Genomic DNA, 15,294 nt, shown 5'->3' on the forward strand with positions numbered 1-15,294 from the left:
AAATGGCTATCTTAGAGACATTGTCCTTTTCTCTGTTCTGGGGCAGAGGTTGTTCTTTTGCATATGGTGCACAGTGTTGTGTAGTGGTTTGAGTGTTGGGCTATCACTCCGGGACACCAGAATTAAAATCCCTACTCAGCCATGGAAATCCACAAGGTGACCTTGGGCCTGTCACTTGCATAGCCTCAGAGAAAAGCAATGGCAAACCTCCAAGAAATCCCTATAGGAACTGGCTTCTCAAAAAAAAGTGTAAAATCTCTACCAGAAATCATTTTTCTTGCTGCAAATCTCCTTAAGAACTTGAGAAATTGGAGTTGACTTGACGGAACATAACAAGACAGTGGGCAGAAGAAGAAATTGAGATAATGCTATAATTTGGCAGCATTTTATGACGTTCCATTGACTCATTATGCTACTTTTTGAAGGACTCTTGCCTTGTTTAAGCCCCCGTGTCTTCAAAACCATATCAGAACTGGTAATATATTTTCCACTAATCAGTAGGTAGAAATCTCAGTTCATTTTGAGTTTAAAGGAATCACAGTGCAGGGGGATTCCTCCATGTATGTTTCCAGTCTCAGGCGAACAATCATAGATGTGTTAAAAAGGAAAACAACACATTCTTTTCACTCATTCAATGGCTTCCATAACTTCCATCACGAGCGTCCGAGGTCCTGTCATGATAAGACTACTGATGGTCTGGTAGTCCAAAGGTAGCACATATATTCCGTTCACAGAATAGACAAACTGGCATACCTGGAAGAAGAAGAAGAAGAAGAAGAAGAAGAAGAAGAAGAAGAAGAAGAAGAAGAAATTATACCTGGGGTTTCCACAAAATGTTGCCGAAAGTGAAAATTTTGAAGAACTGATTGAAAGTATCTCAAATAGGTGAAATAGCTGTCAGAATTTCTCAGATTCTTTTAAAAAAAAACCAGCGAAAGGAATGGTATTTTCTGGTGCAGCTTTTATACATTTTCTGGAGAAGCCAGCAAATCCTAGCCAAAACTCGGGACAGACCGCCCCAAAGGGGTGGCCTGCCAGTAGCCTAATTCCCTCTGGAGTGAAGCTGCAGCCGCCAAACCATGTGGCTTCCCTCCGGAGGAAAAAGAAGCCGGAAAAACTGGGTTCTTTTTTCACTGCAGGTCGGTTGTGTGGATGCCGCGTGGCACTTACGTCACAATGGTGGCGCCCGTGTACATGGGACGCCGCCACTGTTATGCCACCGCACCATGCTAGAGTTAGGGACAGTGCAGTTCCCACGCTATCCCTAACCCTTAAAATCGGTGCCAGCATGGTGCATTTGCATAGTCTGTACTGTGCCTAAAATTCTAAGTTATGATCAAATGTGACCTATCTAAAAATGATGAGGAAAACAAAAGGAATTTATTTACTGGTTGAGCCTCCTTTATCCAAAATGCTTGGGATCAGAAGTGTTTGGCATTTTGGATTTATTTTGTTTACTTGTTTTGAATTTTTTAATGCCTTATTTGCATATATCTACATAATGAGCTATTTTGGAGATGGAACCCAGGTCTAAACACAAAATTCATTTTTATTTCATATATAACTTATATACACAGACAATAAAATTATACAATATATAATTTTGTGCATGAAACAAAGATTGTGTACATTGAACAAATAGCAAAGGTGACACTATCTCAGATAACCAAAGTCTCACTATTTCATCTACCCATGAAAAAGTTTTCATTTTTGGAATATTGTGGATTTCAGAATTTTGGATAAGGGAGACTCAGCCTGTATTTATTTTATTGAATGTATACTCTGCTTTTCTCCTAGGGTGGCTTCCAATAATTTAAAACAAGATTAAGTTAAAATCTTGTTTTATAAAAGTTGAAAAAAGATCTAAGTAACAGTGTTATTTTTTTTAAAAAAACCATAGTCAAAAACATGTTGAAAACATAGTTACTGATAATATGTAATAAATATAGCACACCTGCCTGAATAAAAAGGCCTTCACCTGCCAGTGGAAATAGAGCAGAGAGGTGACAAATTGGACCTCCAGTGGAAGGGAGTTCTACAGCGTAGGAGCAGCCACAGAAACAACTCTCTCCCATGTCCTCACCAAATGTGAATTAGACAAATTCTAGGGGATTACATTCAGGATCCACATTAAAAGAACAGACTTAATTTACAATTCCTTTCATCAACAGAGTGCACTTTAAGTGATACACTGGCAGGTAAAACAAAATAGATTTCTATAAAAGGATCTGAAAAATAAGGCCCTTTTGGAAGAAGCAGAACTGTCGCTCCAAACTAAAATGGATGAGCTTTTACATGTGACATTAATTCTCTCCTCATAATTAAGTTGGAAAGAAAGAGCTATCCATAAGTTGATGAGACAAGGATGAACTTTACCTATCCTATTAGAAGTCTTTTGAAAATCTTAGTATTTGAAATGTTTGTCATAGTGATCTGAAAGATTTTAAAACTCTTTTTATAGGAAGCAGTATTTTCTCTCTCTCTCTCTCCCTCTCTCTCCCTCTCTCCCCAAAAGCCTTCCAGCAGCAAAACTGTCAACTCCTAAGAAATTGATCTTCAAAAAAGAACGTGAAAAACCCATTTACTTTTGGATCAGTGGGCTTAGGTGGCATTCATCGCCTTTCATGCTTGAGTAGGTGATAGAGAGGTTTTGCATGTTGTGCCGCCCATCACGATCAGCACTAACTTATCCCTCAACTTGCAGGTGCTTACAAGGAGTCTTTTCAAGCAGCTTTCTACAATGATGAAAGCATCCCGATTGACTAGGTGGCTTTTAAAGATCAGGTATTCAGAAGAGAACTTTCTGGAAGTGTGTGTGTGTGTGTTTGGATGGGATGGAGGTCTGAGATGGATTGTCCAACTTTATTTTCCAAACAATAAAGTTGCAAGTGGCATTCAGACCAATGTTGCAAATGGGCAAATGAGAATTTTTAAAAAGTTACATCCAGAAATGATTCAGAATCGCCACCAGCAACTTTTGGGAAGGAAAGAAATCTGTCAAATTCAGAGATATGGTCATATTAGTCTACAATATCAGTATACAAAAGTATTGTGCAGTACCTTTAAGGCTAACTGTGAGAAAGAAGCTATAGCCTATGTTTTTGTAGACTTGGTCTACTTCCTCAAATGCATGAAGGAATACACCAAATCTTCAAAAGCTCATGCTACAACTTCTTTAGCACAGTTAATCTCAAAAGTGCTGGAAGATCCCTTTGCATACTAATATCTGTTAAGAAGGGCATTGCATGGTGACATTAGGTTTCAACACCAGAAAATTATGTAAGACTTTTCACACACCACATCTCATTTTCCAGCAGATTTGATCCTCCATCACCCTTGTCCTGTGAAAATTACAACCAAAATTTCCCCATGTAGAACAGCTGTGCCTAAGTAAGTCCAGCCTTCCACTCAGGCCTAAGCATTATAAGCAGAAAAGAAATATCTGCAACTCTTATGATGGCCCCTCTTCCACAATCATCTCCAATCAGGCCCACATTTAATTAGGGGTGTAGCTAAATAGAGAGGCAAAATTAGATCTTTGCCATGCCAAGTATGAATTTTGGCACCCAATGAAATTTTACTTCCATCCTCCAATTTCTAAAATTGAAGTAATTTAAAATTTCAGTTGAACATTTAGAAATACAGTTTAAGCCTCCAAAAGAAAAGAGACAAGCAAAGTTCCCAAATGAAGGCAAGCACAGCAACTATAAGAATTGTAGGTGTGAATGATTTTAGGTGTCTCACTCTCTGCAATGCTAAAAATTGGGGGGTGAAGGTGGGAAGTTTTTGTGGGGCAGGCCCAAACACTCAATTCCCCATAGACTGTCTTCATAGGGAAAGCCAGTTATACAGCTAATCTGGGCCATCCCTCAATTAACTCACATTTTAAAAACTTATATTTTCCTCATCTCAGAGCACTTTGGAGTGATGCTGGGCTGCTCATACAGCATCCCTCTGTGCCACCTGTCAGTGCCAGTGCTAGTCTCTCCTTTCAGGTCAGAATGAGGTGCCCACCCATGTGGTCAATCCTGGGCACCTTGTTTCTAGCCTCAGAGAACAACTCACACAGTAGGTTGCTGTATGAACAGCCATCCAGTGTCAAAATGCACAGGTAATAGAGGAAATTAGAGCAGCTTCAAGGCCAGAATACTTAGGGGGCAGCACAGAGTATTTGGCTAGTGTCTGCCCCTACACCAGCCACTGCTGTAAGGAAAGTGTCATGTATGTTTGTCTAGTTTATTGCACTCAATATAAGATACCTTCATGCCAGCAGCAGCTGCTGGTCCTCCTGGATCCACAGCCTGGATATGGCATGGTTGTCCTCCACGGACCACAAACCCCCAACCAACTGCATCTCCCACAATCTGAAAACAGAAAAGAGAAACAATTGCAAGCATTTTCTTTGAACACCGTATTTGTGGACTTGGACTTAGGGATGGAGGTTACAAAAGCAACCAGCACTCTGGTGACAAGAAGGAGAAATCTGTGAGGTTTCTGTTTGTTTGCTGCGCATATAAGTGACTCACAAAATTGTGTACTGTCTAAAACGGTGTGCTGTGTTTAATTCCAGAGGACTTGTGGGCAGTTGTGTAGACAATTTAATGAGAGATCAGGATCCAAAGAAGCAGAAAATCTTCACACTAGAACATAGATTCTTAATGTGGAGAGATTTCAGGGGGGTCTGTGAACCTGGGGGGGGGGGGAACCACACATCTTTCTTTTCACTAAACTCTCTAACTGAAATTTAGCATTTCCTTTAGTTATGAAGGCAAGCAACAAACCATAGCAGAGTTAGCTATACCTGTAACTTTGTCACCAAGAGAAACCAGAGGTAATTTGATGCCATGTTACTTCTGTTGGAGATATCTTAAAGTATCATTTAGGCTATCATCTGGGTGAATGGAGGGTATACCAGCCATAATCCAGCCCAGAAAACTGGTCTGTTGGGGATGGTCATAGAATCATAGAATCGAAGAGTTGGAAGAGACCACAAGAGCCATCCAGTCTAACCCCCTGCCATGCAGGAACTCTCAATCAAAGCATCCCTGACAGTTGTCCATCCAGCCTAAACAAATAATAATAAAATCCAGCCTCTGTTTAAAGACCTCCAAGGAGGGAGACTCCACTACACTCCGAGGGAGTTTGTTCCACTGTCGAACAGCCCTTATTGTCAGGATGTTCCTCCTAATGTTGAGATGGAATCTCTTATCCTTCAGTTTATATCCATTGCTCCAGGTCCTAGTCTCTGGAGCAGCAGAAAACAAGCTTGCTCCCTCCTCAATATGACATCCCTTCAAATATTTAAACAGGGCTATCATATCACCTCTTAACTTTCTTTTCTCCAGGCTAAACATCCCCAGCTCCCTGAGTCGTTCCTCATAGGACATGGTTTCCAGACCTTTCACCATTTTAGTTGCCCTCCTTTGGACACGCTCCAGTTTTTCAATGTCCTTTTTGAATTATGGTGCCCAGAACTGGACACGATATTCCATGTGGGGAATGCTGTGGATGTAGTATATCTTGACTTCAGTAAGGCCTTTGACAAAGTTCCCCATGATATTCTTGCAAACAAGCTTGTAAAATGTGGGCTAGACAAAGTAACTGTTACATGGATTTGTAATTGGTTGACTGGCCGAAGCCAAAGAGTGCTCAACAATGGCTCCTTTTCATCCTGGAAAGAAGTGACTAGTGGGGTCCCACAGGGCTCTGTCCTGGGCCCAGTGTTATTCAACATCTTTATCAATGACTTGGAGGACAAAATTGGGGGAATACTTATCAAATTTGCAGATGACACCAAATTAGGGGGAATAGCTAATACCCTAGAGGACAGGATCAAGATTCAAAATGACCTGAACAGACTAGAAAACTGAGCCAAAGCTAACAAAGTGCAGTACCTTACATTTCTCTGTGTTGAATTTCATTTTGTTAGCTTTGGCCCAGCTTTCTAGTCTATTCAGGTCATTTTGAATTTTGGTCCTGTCCTCTGGAATATTAGCTATTCCTCCTATTTGGTGTCATCTGCAAATTTGATGAGTATACCCCCCAATTCTGTCCTCCAAGTCATTGATAAAGATGTTGAATAACAATGGCCCCAGGACAGAGCCCTGTGGGACCCCACTGGTCACTTCTCTCCAGGATGAAAGGGAGCCATTGTTGAGCACCCTTTGGTTTGACCAGTTAACCCAGGGGTAGGCAATCTGCGGCCTGCAGGCTGGATGCGGCCTGGCAAGGCCTTGGGACCGCCCCCAGCCTGGTCCTGCCGCCAATTGCCGCTGGAGCCTTTGGCCTCTCGCGTGAGGGCGTGGGGCCTTTGGCCTATCAGGAGGAGGCGGGCAAGCGGTAGGCAAGGGGGGCAAGCGGCGGGCAACGGGGGCAATTGTCTATAGAAGCCTCTGAAACATGCATTTATATTAACATTTTTTTAAAAATCAGCAATTTTTTTTGTGTGTCCTCCATTTTTTTTTTTAAAAAAGTGTCCTCCATTTGAAAATTTTGTCCCACATTTGTCCCGGTTTATTTATTTATGTAATTTTAAAAAATATATTTAATTATTTATTTATTGGCTTCGGCCCCCCAGTTGTGTGAAGGACAGCAACCCGGCCCCCGGCTCAAAAAGGTTGCCTACCCCTGAGTTAACCAATTACACATCCATGTAACAGTTACCTTGTCTAACCCATATTTTACAAGCTTGTTTGCAAGAATGTCATGGGAAACCTTGTCAAAGGCCTTACTGAAATCAAGATATACTATATCCACAGCATTCCCTTATCTACCATGCTGATGTCTTGTTCACTGTGGGGACAGTAGTTCTGGTGATGGACTGCTTTGATCTCACTTTGCCTTTGCCTTGGATTTTATTCCTGCATCCCACATAATATCTTCACTGAATTAATAAAGCATTGTTTTAGTGCACCTGTGACTATATGTTGCTTTTTGACAGTTTCTCAATGTATTCTGAGAACTCGGTGCTTCTGAAACACCTTCTTTGACAAGCAGAATGTCCAATTCCCAACATCTACAGATAAGTGGAGGAGTTTGTAAACCCTGGAGTGCTGCTGTGAATTGAACAAGTCAACTGTGCTAGGCTAGGTTGACCAAGGGCTTGACATAGGACATTATCACATAAGGCTTTTAAACCACAATTAAAGCTGGAGAATAGCATCTTTGGCAATATTTATCGACAATGCTCTCTCTAGCTCATTGGTCCTGTGCATTGTTAGAGCATCCTTTTTCACTGACTGAGAAAACCCATCAATAAGCCCCCAATTGTGCTGCTTTTCCATTTCACCGTAGGTGCAAAATGTTATTCTGTGGCAGCTCCGATATTGGCAGTCATGTTGTCAGTATTTCCTCCTCTCCCCTTTCCCCACGTTATTCCCAAGCAGGTTATCTCCCCCCTGCCCTGCCTCCACTTATTTTCTTTTTCTATTAAATGGCATTAATATAACTCTGGAATTTTGTTAAAAATGAAAACTGAAATGTAATAATAATAATAATAATAATAATTTATAAAATTTATTTAGTTAGTTAGTTATAATGTACACTGGATAGAGCACAGGGCAGGAAGGTTGGGTTAAGGAGGAGTGCGGGAGAGAACACAAGGGGTCATTGATAGTAAAAACATCCCAATTGTGATAATGAATGTCTCCTACATTTTCTTTTACTAACATGATTATTGGCAAGACCAAGGCTCATGTGATAATGTCTATGGTCAAACAGAGCTTTCTGCAACCTTATTACACAAGGAAACAATCTAGTCTTCTTGCAAAATGACACAAGTCCAGTGCAATTTAATCCAATTAATGCAGATGCCAAGAGTCCAAAGCAGAAACTTCTTCCCGCAGTAGCGTAGTTTAGTGGTTTACATGTTGGGCTACAACTGTGGAGACTGGGATTCAAATCCCTGCTCAGTCATGGAAACCCAATAGGTAACCATGAGCACATCACATTTGCTCAGTCTCAGAAGGAGGCAAAGGCAAACTCCTCTGAACAAATCTTGCCGAGAAAACCATGTCTTAGGGTTGCCATAAGTCAGAACGAATTGACAGCAAACAACACCCATGGCTAATGAAGTTTTCTGTCTATTTGGCATGTGCATATACATACTCACAGAGGCCTGTTACAGGACTTCCCAAATAAAGCGCTTCGGGTCTCTTGGGGTATGCTGTTTAAATGATTTCATGCATCCTAGAATCCGGAAGCTGCACCAAAGCTGCACTCCAGTGCCTTAGGAATGGAGTGTGGCTTTGGCGCGACCTCGGACTCTTAGGCCAGCATCATTTAAATAGCCATACCTACAAGAGACCCGAAGCAGCTTTATTTTGGCCGTCTGTAACAGGCCATACAAACAGAAATTACACACAGAGAAGAACCAAACAACCATTCCTCTCCTACTTAGACAGATAAATTTCAAGAGAACTAACACCTGATTTTGCTACCATTTTGTGACATGCAAGAAAATGCTGAAGAATAAACCTGAAAAGGACATGAGTGGAGAACACAACAACTACTCTCTCTTCTTTCTCTCTTCGCTCTCTTTCCCTTCCTCTCTCTCACACACAACACACACAGTGGCATTGAACCTTATAAAAGTTTTACGGCTTGATTCTTCTCCTTGTATGTATTGGCCTTAAGTGATGCTTTGGTTACAGCACACAACAAAAGGCTGACTTGGGCAAAGCTGTAATGTAACATTCTGATGACCGGGTCACTTACCGTGAGCGTTTCTTGACATATGGTGCCCCCAGGGGTTCAGTGCTCTTCATTGGTGGACAGGTCTCTTTAATACTTTTAGTGGGGTGGGAGGGGGGGAAATGACAATCTAATCTGAGTGTCAAGTATGCAAACGAGTAACATAGCAGACTGAAAGGAGAGAATGAACCCGAGAACCTTAACACAGTAGACAGATAGATTTTTCCATGCACCCAGGTGTTTCTCATGGGGGCCAAGAATACCTAATGCATGGAGCCCACCACAGCTGAGTCAAGGCTCAAGTCAATTTCGAGGAACAAATTTATCTTTCCATAGCTAGCCATGTCCTCTGCAACATTTTCAAAGAGAATTCAAATGCAATGGAAAAAGGTTTAGCACAAATGCTCTTTGGAAGAGGAACTAGAGGAATCCACTGCCCACTCTGATGATCCAGGCTGACCTCGTGCCTCTGCTGGTCAATGCAAGAGGCTGGGATTAGAAGTGCCCAGCCACAGAGGAAAACAGAGAGGGGGAAAGACATTTATAGGTGGATGGGAATTCAGTTCAGATTTTTTAAGTAAGATATATTGAATCCACCAGTTTCTTCATTTTTAGATGAAAGACTTGAGATCGAACTTGGAAATGTTACCTTTTGGAATACATCCCAGTATCCCCTCCCAGGGACGTAGCCAGGTTTTGAGAGGGAGGGGGGGTCCAGCTAAGTGCCACCATTATAATGGGGCTTGGCCGCGGCAGCACAGCAGCACGCCCCTTCATTTTCTAACGGAAGGGGGGTCTGGACCCAGAAGCCCCCCGCTACGTCCCTGCCCCTCCTCACACGAGTGATGCCAGAGATTCTAAAAGTTGTAGTCCTCAAATTAAATTAGATAAAAACGGGAATAAACATAGGTTTATCACAAAATATATGCTTCCCCTAACATCTAGTGTGATCTTTAGTACGCAAGGATTGCTGCCTGGTCTGATTTGCTATAGGTGTGTATTTACATGATTGTAATCCACTGACAACCACAGGATTAGTAGTTAAAAAAATTCAAACTATATAAAGAGTAAGTGTACATTATATCTGGAAGAAAGAATCTGTGATCTAAATCTCATATAGTCTAGAAGTAAAGCTAGCAAATTTCTCTCAGATAACAACTGCAATATGGGGCCCATGATCATCCAAGAGTGTTGCTGTCAAGGATGCCAGATGGTGCCTTCTCTCCAGATCTGGAGAATCTAGCCTGCACCTCCTGTCATGGCTTCTGATGTTCTTTGTACCATCCTCCTCCTCTTTCCTGTTCCCACTGCTCTGTTGCTGTCCTCTTCAATTTAGCCCAGGATGTAACCTCGGGACCATTATAGCCTCTGTAAAGTGTACCCTTTGGGCTGTATATATCCTCTGAAGCCCCTGAGCACCCCACAAATTATATCCTGGCACATTATAGGCAGACCTCACAAAGCCTGTATTTTAAGCCTCAGTTCAAGGTTTTGCTATTCAGTCTTCTTAACGTAGGCCATTTCAAAGCTTTGCAACAAGATGTTGATCAATACCCTCTCTGCATATCTCCAAACTTATGTAAAAGAAAGGGTGGGCACAAAGAAGAATTCTTACCAGATTTGGGGTTGCATTCAACAGCTGGCAGGAGAACCAAACTTGGAGTGAGATTGAAATAGGCGTTGACTCCACCGCAAGCGAGGGTGACACTACTCTTCGAACTGTGGAGGACCATTTTGATTTCCTTATTGGGGTTGACTGAAAGAGACAAAATGGAGCTTAGTGGAAGTGAAAATTTATCATGCTACTTTCCCACGAGTGTTTGTTCCTCAAGGAGAAAGTTAAGATTTGACTGTTGCTAAAGAATCTGAATTTTGACTGTGAAGTTGAGAGTTTCTCTAGGCTTCAAATAGGTGAACTCGTGTGAATGCAATGTGGGTGAGAGGCAGAAATTTAACTTTCCTTTTGGCAGGCTTTGCAAAAATATTCCCTACATTTCTCCACCTTCTATTTCCCCACTCTAAAAAAAAAGTTCCAGATCAGGTGTGGAACTAATGTTGGCCCACAGTCTACAGTGCCTCAACTGCTTTTACAACAAAAAGCTAAAAGAAATCTTGAAAACCATCCAAAACCCCATGATGGCTCCACAAATCGGCATCTCCAACTCTGCAAATACAAAATAACATCTGTAAATCAGGTTTTTGAAAGGAAAAAAACCCAGGGATGCATTTTTTAAACTTATTTTGCTTCCTGCCACAGCTGTCTCTCTGCTCTTGGCCCATGTTTGTGACTGGTTTTTCCACAGACTGGGAATAGAAGCCAGTAATAGAGGGTAAGGGGAAGGTTGGAGGTAAAGAATGGGGTTAAGCAACTTCTTCATGAAAAGGTTGTAGGAAACCAGTTGGTTAGGGAAGGTTAGTATCTCCCTGCATGTTCAAATTTAGGGTGAGTGGGAAACCCAGTGGACGGAGAAACAAGTTAAGCATTTTCTTTGAGTTCATAATTTGGATGAATAGAAAATCTTGGATGATGGAAGGGGTCAGCATTCTACTCTGCTCAGAATTCAGGATGAGCAGGAAACCCGTGGGTGAGGAAGGGTTTACGCTCTTTCCTTGCGGTCACAATGTAGGGTGCATAGAAAATCACTGAGCGACCAGAAAGGGCCAAGCACTCTACTCATGTTCAGAATGGAGGGTGAGCAGAAAACAACAGGTGAAGGAGGGATTAAGCACTCTTCTCCTACCCAAAATCTTTCCACTATAAATGTAACTCCTTGGGCACAATGTGCTACAAAGGTGCGTTACAGACCGCCCCTTTGGCGGCCCTTAGGCGCACCTTTTCCCTGCCGATCGGGGCCTTAGTGGCCAGAGGGCAGCCGCTGAGGCCCAATCCGCCGCTTTCCGGGCTGCGGGAAGCGGCAAAAGGCCCCTTCCCCCGCCTGGAAGGGGTGTCCTTGGGGCCCCTTTTCTCCTTTGGTCCGCTGGGCGCAGCCGTCCTGAAGGCTGCCCCCAGCGGACCAAACAGGAAGGAGCTCCGAAACGGAGCTCTTCCGGGGTTGCGGAAAGGGCGCACTGGCGCCCTGCGCAACCCAATACGTACAACCGGCCACCATCGTTGGAGGCGGCGCGGTCGTCACGTATTGATGGCGGTGGCTGTGTGGAACGGCTGCCACCATTTTGTGCACACGCAGTGCGCACTAGGTTAGGATGGTGCAGAGCACCCCCCATCTAACCCTAGTACGCGCTCCGCGCGTACTTTTTAGCCATAGTAACAGGCCAAAGAGACAGCAACCAAATTTAAAAGCATGAGGGTGTTCAGCATAATGTGGTGGCTTAGTGGTTAAGATGGCAATTCTGATGATCGGAAGATCAGAAGGTTGGCAGTTTGAGGCCCGAGTACTGCCATGATGGGTGAGCTCTATCACTAGTCCCACGCTTCTGCCAACTTAGCAGTTCAAAGGCATGCAATGTAAGTAGATAATTAGGTACCACTTCAGTGAGAAGTAACAGCGTTCGTGCAGTCATGCTGGCCACACATAACCACCAGAGAAAGTCCTTGGACAACGCGGCTCTTCACTTAGAACAGAGATGAGCATGCCCCCTACAGTGGGTTTGGCTGACATTCATGTCAAGGGACTACCTTTATCTTTTTACCCTAAATACTACGTGCATCCACACATTACACACGAGATGAGCATAGAGTGAGAGAGAAATAGCGGAGAGCGAGTGGAGCTGCAATCCAGATCACCTGACAGAAAGCTAGACTGTTTGCCTCCGGGTTGAGTCTTGCGAGACGAAGGGCTGTCAGGGCTGTCGAGGGTTGCCTTGGGCGAGTTTCTCATTCAGCAGCTCCTTGAGGCGCCTCCTTCGTACGAAATTGATGCGTAAACTGTAGAGGAGGTCACTGTCATAAAATGGTGCCGGATGGAAACTGAAATGTCATGAGTGAAGGAACAAGTTAAGCAGTGGCTCTTCCCAGCCCTATCCTACCATAGATACAGTGATGAAAAAACTATCTAGTAAATGAGATTATTAATCACAAATTGTCTGGTAATTGGTGACAACTTGCATAAGCTTTCTCTCCTCCCTGCAGAACCTCTGGTCCCATTTCTGGGCAGAGCTAAAGTAATGATCTTCAGAGCACTGAATCCCTTGGCACACAAGGTTATCTAGCTAGATATCTTTTTTCCAGAAATGCTGGATTCACAAGATAAAAACAGAAGCAAAAACAACACATAGCTAAAATCATAGCATAATAAACTGTGTTTATTGGCTTAATTTAAAAACTGCTTTTTAAAGGCTAGATTAAAGGTTAAAGATGTATCCACTCCACTATCGCGTCTGACACTCAAACCACACTAAGAAAACCCTCTTCTTGTAACAGCAACCCTCTTCGTGCAAAAGCTTGTGTTGAATAAAAATGTCTTACCTGCCAATGATAGGATCAAGAGAAAGTAGGAAGTCCAGCCCAGTTTCCCTGGGAAGGGAATGGCAGTAACCTGGAGCAACACGACAAACAGACCTCTCTCAAGTTCCAAAGAAAAGTTGCTGGTGAGCCTTCCCAGGCAGACTCAGTTCTCCCCTTCCCTCTGCTCTTTTTACCAGCAGGCAAAGAGGTAAACATGCTTTCAGCATTCGACTGTCTGGGTTAGAAGGACATGCTATGTCTGTTATTTTTTAAAATTTAATAAGTGTTTACTATGTTTTAAATTATATATTTTATATCTTTTAGTTCAATTTATATGTTTTAATAATGAATTGTTAATGGATTTGATTTTTAACGCTTTAAACTAAAGGGTTTGTACCACTATTGCTTTTAGCTATTGTTTTTTTTAACTTTATATTGTAGCCTCTTTGAGTCCTATTTTGGCAGAAAAGGTGGGATATAAATCACATAAATAAATAATATAAATAAAATCCTCAGTTCTTTCCAGGTAACACTGGTTAGCGAACCTTCACATCCCTGGATTTCTGCTTCTATAACTATCATGTGCTACTTATATAGTCTCCTTATTCTTCTCTTTGCTGGCTCCTTCCTCGTCTTCCCAGAGCAACCTCTAGTGCTGGCCATGAATTGTATGCCATACAACAAACAAACAAAACAACACAACACACACAACAACTATGTCAAATTCTGACCTGGCCAGTCATTGGGCAGCCCTCCTTATGCAATGGAGGAAAATTAGGAGAAATTATCGCACCTCCTCTGGTGCCAGATTTACCTTCTGAATTTGGCTAAAATTCGGAAAATTAGATGATTTATCACATGGCCTTTTCGTCAAAATGGCTTCCCCTTGCCTCCCGGCTGAATTTTCGGTCTCGTAAGTCCTTCGAGGCCATTTTTTTCCAAGCAGAAAGAAGCTTCCGATTGGGAAAAGTGGCAGAAAGACGCGACTTACGGGGCCTAAATTTAGCCCTGGATGCAACGGGAAACCATTTTGACAGAAAGGGCCATGCAATATCAGCCTAAAATTCTAAAGCCTAATTCTGTTTAAGTGCTGGGGGAGGGGATTGCATCTAGTCACTCTTTCACGGAGGAAAGCTGGTTTTCTTTCTCCATGTGCTTGGTGGAGATCTGACCTTTTAAACTTGGAGCGCTATGTTTTGTATCAGAAAGATGGAGAAGTTACATTTTTTAGACTACAGCTCCCACAACTGATATGTGTGCAGGAAGAAGAAATCTGAAGTGGTAGTCCAAAAAACCATATATCCTAGTACTTTCTAAGTCTTGCTTTCACGGGATAGGGCTTCTGTGCTGCTCCTCCGACTTTGGAACTTCCCTCACTAGGGAAGCTAGAATTACTGCCTTCCTTGCTCTTTACTTATGGCTGGTTCTTTCAGACATTGACTGTGATGTGCTTTTAATAGTGTGGCTCTGCTGTTTTTTATTGCTGTACAGATGGTGTACCCCGTTGTTTACGAAATTAATTCGTTCCGCCGCCGCTTTTCGAACCCGAAATTACTTATGCAAGCCGAAAAAACCCATAGGCGCTAATGGGGAAAACAAGCCGGCGATTTCGTGTGAAATATGCGCCGAAAAGCACCAAACCTTTTTCGTTAACCCGAAAAAAAAAAACCTTCGTAACCCGGAACAGTTTTTTTATAAATGGATTTTTTTCGTAACCCGGAATCGTAAGGCGGGCGCATTCGTTATCCCGGGGCTGTATGTCTTTGAATGACTTCTGATAGTATGAGGTTTATAAATTGTTCAATTGCTTTTAATAACCTTTATAGTCAGCCCTCTATAACCATGGATTCTGCATCTATGGATCAACCAACCTTGGCTTGAAAATTCCAAAATTCCAAAAAGCAAACCTTTATTTTGCTATTTTACAAAAGGGACACCATTTTACTACCCCATTGTATATAAGGGGTCTTAAACATCCATGGATTTAGGTTTCTATGGTGGGGGGGGTCCTGGAACCAAACCCCAGTGGACACAAAGGGCCCACTGTATATTTATACTTTATGATTTTGTATAGTTTTTCATCTGTATTGCCCTTAATAAATTATAAGCTGCCTTGACTTCCATTACTTGAGAAAGGTGGGATACAAATATGCTTTCTAACCTTTTTGTTCCCTGTCAGCTAAGAAACTCCCTCGCCC

At 42.5% G+C, this 15,294-nt stretch overlaps 1 pseudogene; it reads right to left on the bottom strand.

Moving 5' to 3' along the window:
- Positions 1 to 379: 379 nt before the first annotated feature.
- LOC121929281 overlaps positions 380 to 15,294 on the bottom strand; it is a 44,797-nt pseudogene continuing 29,882 nt past the window's right edge.

This window comes from Sceloporus undulatus, chromosome 4, assembly GCF_019175285.1.
Source record: "Sceloporus undulatus isolate JIND9_A2432 ecotype Alabama chromosome 4, SceUnd_v1.1, whole genome shotgun sequence".
NCBI classification, from domain to species: Eukaryota; Metazoa; Chordata; class Lepidosauria; order Squamata; family Phrynosomatidae; genus Sceloporus; species Sceloporus undulatus.